This window comes from Salvelinus fontinalis, unplaced genomic scaffold (genome assembly GCF_029448725.1).
Source record: "Salvelinus fontinalis isolate EN_2023a unplaced genomic scaffold, ASM2944872v1 scaffold_0932, whole genome shotgun sequence".
Taxonomy (NCBI): domain Eukaryota; kingdom Metazoa; phylum Chordata; class Actinopteri; order Salmoniformes; family Salmonidae; genus Salvelinus; species Salvelinus fontinalis.
In genome coordinates this window covers 4,529-9,056 of record NW_026601141.1, presented here as the reverse complement: position 1 = coordinate 9,056, position 4,528 = coordinate 4,529, and positions in this window count along the sequence as shown.

Genomic DNA, 4,528 nt, shown 5'->3' with positions numbered 1-4,528 from the left:
CCCTAAGAACCGTGGGGTTCTTGGTCAATGAAAAACAGCCCCAAAAGGTTATTCAAAGAACTTGTTAGAAGGTGGGTTCATCGAGGAACCTCCGTTGTTGCTGAACTTCTTCCGGGAACTTCGCAATTACAACTGAAAACGATGGTGACAAGTTTGGATGCGACAACAAGTTAAAAAGGGTAAGTTGGGTTGATGTTTGGCTCTGAATATGTCTCGAAATCATTTATAATAATAATATAACATACTAGTAATTAATAACGGAGACAATGATGGTTTTCTGTGAATATCTTCCATAACGTTACTATAGCTAATTACCGTAAATATTAGAAAGCCGGGTTTGACCGTCGGCGTTGTATGAGCTACAGTACAGTACCGTTATCTAGCTAGCTAACGTTATGTCCTAACTAGGCACAACCAGGTTTGGATTATTTCCCTCAACTATATTATTTCCCATATATTGTATATCGTTTCCATAAAGCCAACATGGCTTTACACTCATTAACGTAAGTTTCCAATCTAGAGCAGTTCTCACTTTTGTGATAATGAACTAGCTAACGTTAACTAACTAACTAACTAAGGACGGTGACCTGTCCAGACGAGATGTTACAACGAACTGAATCGTCAATGGAGGTCTTCCTCTTTATATAGCCTGCTACAGCATGCAATACTATTAACTCACAAGGGGGCATAACGTTACATGTACAATACTATCCCATTTTGGAAACGTTACATGGACAATACTATCCCATTTTGGAAACGTTACATGTACAATACTATACCATTTTGGAGACGTTACATGGACAATACTATCCCATTTTGGAAACGTTACATGGACAATACTATCCCATTTTGGAAACGTTACATGGACAATACTATCCCATTTTGGAAACGTTACATGGACAATACTATCCCATTTTGGAAACGTTACATGTACAATACTATCCCATTTTGGAGACGTTACATGGACAATACTATCCCATTTTGGAAACGTTACATGGACAATACTATCCCATTTTGGAAACGTTACATGTCCGCCCCCTTGTGGAGGGAAATTAATATCTTAGATGGTAGCTGTAGATGGGATTCAAATGCATAATGGTATTAATACAGTGTCTAGACTACCTATTTTGTATAAATGCCCTTCAGAATCCAAACACAGTATTGCCACGCATCAAAATGTTGCGTATAATCTTTCAAGTCAGCCTGATAAAATATTAAACAATTTGTGTACAAAGATATCTTGAAATGTGATATTAGGCCTGTATGGCAGTACTGTTACTGTATGGCAGTACTATATTGGCGATTGCTTTCTCCAATATGTTCTTCTATATTACATTACATTGTATCTATTTTGCATTCAATTGTATGTCGATGCCATTTATCTTTCAATATTTATGTTTATTTAATATATATACATTTTTTAATGCTTGTAAGACTATTCTTTGACACATTTTCTCTTCCTTTGAAATTCTTATAAGACAGAACATGGACACAATGCAATTGGGATCAAGAAGAAGGTACAGATCTGTTGTAGGACAGCTGCATTTGAAGTGTACATTCAACCTACATAGCAGTCAATATGTAACGGATGTGAAATGGCTAGCTAGTTAGCGGGTACGCGCTAACAGCGTTTCAATCAGTTACGTCACTTGCTCTGAAACCTAGAAGTAGTGTTTCCCCTTTCTCTGAAAGGGCCGCGGTTGATGTGTGCAATGGGTCCCTGGTTCGCGCCCGTGGGGACGGTCTAAAGTTATACTGTTACAAATACAAACTGAATCTTCATGGGACAATGGGGAAATCCATTTCACTGTGAGAGTGAAATCCCGCTGGCCTTTGATGGGGAGAACATCCACGCCCTCGAGGACGTCCCCATGGGACTTCGGGCTCTGCTAGGGCAGAATTCTTTTTTTCCCTTAAATTTCCCAAAAATGTCAGAAAAACACTTATGTTGTTAAGTTACTGTGTTCTGGGGAGAAGAGAAGTTGGGGTGAAGTTACCAGGGCCGGTCATAAAGATGGAAAACTTCCTAACATGACTAAGTGGATACGATGTACTGCTGTGTAAGCTGAAAAATCTGTATTTAGCATCAAGTCTACAATATTGTTAGTTTACCTATGATTCATTTTTAATGTAAGTTGTTTTTATTGTACATCACTATTTTATATATTTTAAATGTCATGAAAAGCACTATACAAAGTAATGTATTATTTATTATGGTCTGACATGTCTGCAGAAATGTTGCAATTTTGTAATGTGTTTTTTGTTTGGTAAATTGTTTGGTAAATATTAAATCACATTTGTGGTGCCACTAAATAATAAATATGCACATTTTCGAACAAAACATAAGTGTATGTATAACCTGATGTTATAGGACTGTCATCTGATAAAGAATATCAAGGTTAGTCAAAAATTATATATCTTTTACTGGTTTGTTACGATCACTAACTTTTACTGCTGGGAAATGGCTTGTCTCTCTGGCTATTGTGGTAAGCTAATATAACGCTATATTGTGTTGGTTCTTGGTTAGTTAGGTTGGCTTTGTTTATGCTACCTGTGCTGTGAAAAATGTCTGTCCTTTTTTCATATTTGGTGGTGAGCTAACAAATATACGTGCTGTTTTCGCTGTAAAACATTTTAAAAATCTGACATGTTGGCTGGATTCACAAGATGTGTACCTTTCATTTGCTGTATTGGACTTGTTAATGTGTGAAAGTTAAATATTAAAAAAATATATATTTTGAATTTCGCGCCCTGCACTTGAGCTGGCTGTTGTCATAAGTGTACCGACGTCGGGCTTGCAGCCAGAAGAAGTTAAACTATATTGAAAAAACATACTTTACGATGATATGGTCACATGTATCAAATAAAATCAAAGCCGGAGATTGTAGTCGCCTATAACGAAAGCTTTTCATAAGGCATTCCCCGGTTCCTTCTCGCTCCTTCTTGAAAACAGGAAATGGGTGACACGTCATTCCAAGAGGATTTATTCCACTTCAGACCAAGATAAGCACTCCATTTCCATTCCACATCCAGGTGTATGACGTGCATGTATACTAATACATATCATGCCCATTTATAGGCAGGACCTCGATTTCAGACTTTCCACTTCCTGGTCAGGAAGTTTGTGCCAAATGAGTTCTGTTTTACTCACAGATATAATTCAAACGGTTTTAGAAACTAGAGAGTGTTTTCTATCCAATAGTAATAATAATATGCATATTGTACGAGCAAGAATTGAGTACGAGGCCGTCTAAATTGGGCACGATTTTCCCCCAAAGTGAAAACAGCGCCCTCTGTCCTCAACAGGTTAATACACACTACAAATATACACTCAGAGCCTACGAGGATTTTCTAAAAAACTCACTTTGCGTGGTTTCGCTCACCTCTTTTTTTTTAAACTAGGTTTTTGATTTGGTATCCACTCGGCTCGCTGCCTCTCAGATCAAAGGTGGGTCCATCTGCTCCATTCCCAAAGTGTGGTCTCCCTGAGATCCCAAGTTTGAGGGATCCCTGGTGCAACATTTACCCAGGTCGTCAGGAGCGTCACCAGGTGAAGATTAACATCCCCAAATGTGGTTAATTTCTTTCATATCAAATGAGACAAACTTATCACACAAGTCAGAGTTATTCTTAAACTAAATCTTTAATCACTTATTAATAAGGTGGCAGGTCAATACAACGCACACATATAAAGTGAATCAATTGAGTGCTCTACGATAATGGCTGGTCGACAAATCACCCCCAGATGATTCTTTGAGAGCCACGAGACAAAAGTACAAAGGTCTTTTATAGCCAAGATACACCCCTTTCAATCTACATGACGACTAGCAAATGTATAGAACGGGTCACAAGGTTAAGATTTGGATGAAAGATACCTATAATTCTCAGCAGACAGTATCTGCTGTAAAAACAGTACTCTTTGTGTAGAGACCAGGGTCTGGCCCTGGGGTCATCTCTCCCTGATACCATATAGAACAGAAACATTAACTCATGCTCTGGAATGCGGTCTCTTTAGGTTTTATCACCCAAAAGACATTGTAAACAAATAGTTCAACAATTTTGCATGTAATGGCTTATGCAAGGAACTAATGCCTAGATGTTTTGAGGGGTCAGACTATTCAACAGAGAACCATCTACTATATTTTGATCAACATGACGTGAGCAATTGATAATGTGGAAAAAAGCTGACACTTGTACATTATCAATTGCAATTTGTTCAAAGGAATAAGAAATTGCTTTAATGATGTGCACAAGTGACTAGATGATTTGGAATTTGTACAAGTAGTATCAAGAATTGCACTTTTGATCTAAGAAATGCACCAAAGTCACTGAGAAAACTGTAATCACTTTCCCAGTGGAATACAACCTAACAGACAAGAAGCCATTCTTTACAAAACCGTATGAATACAAACAATGGCAGGGCTGATTGGTGATGGGGAGGGTATGGGCCATTAACAAAGCCATCACCTACAGAGAGATGAACCTGGAGAAGAGTCCCCTAAGCAAGCTGGTCATTGTGCTCTGTTCA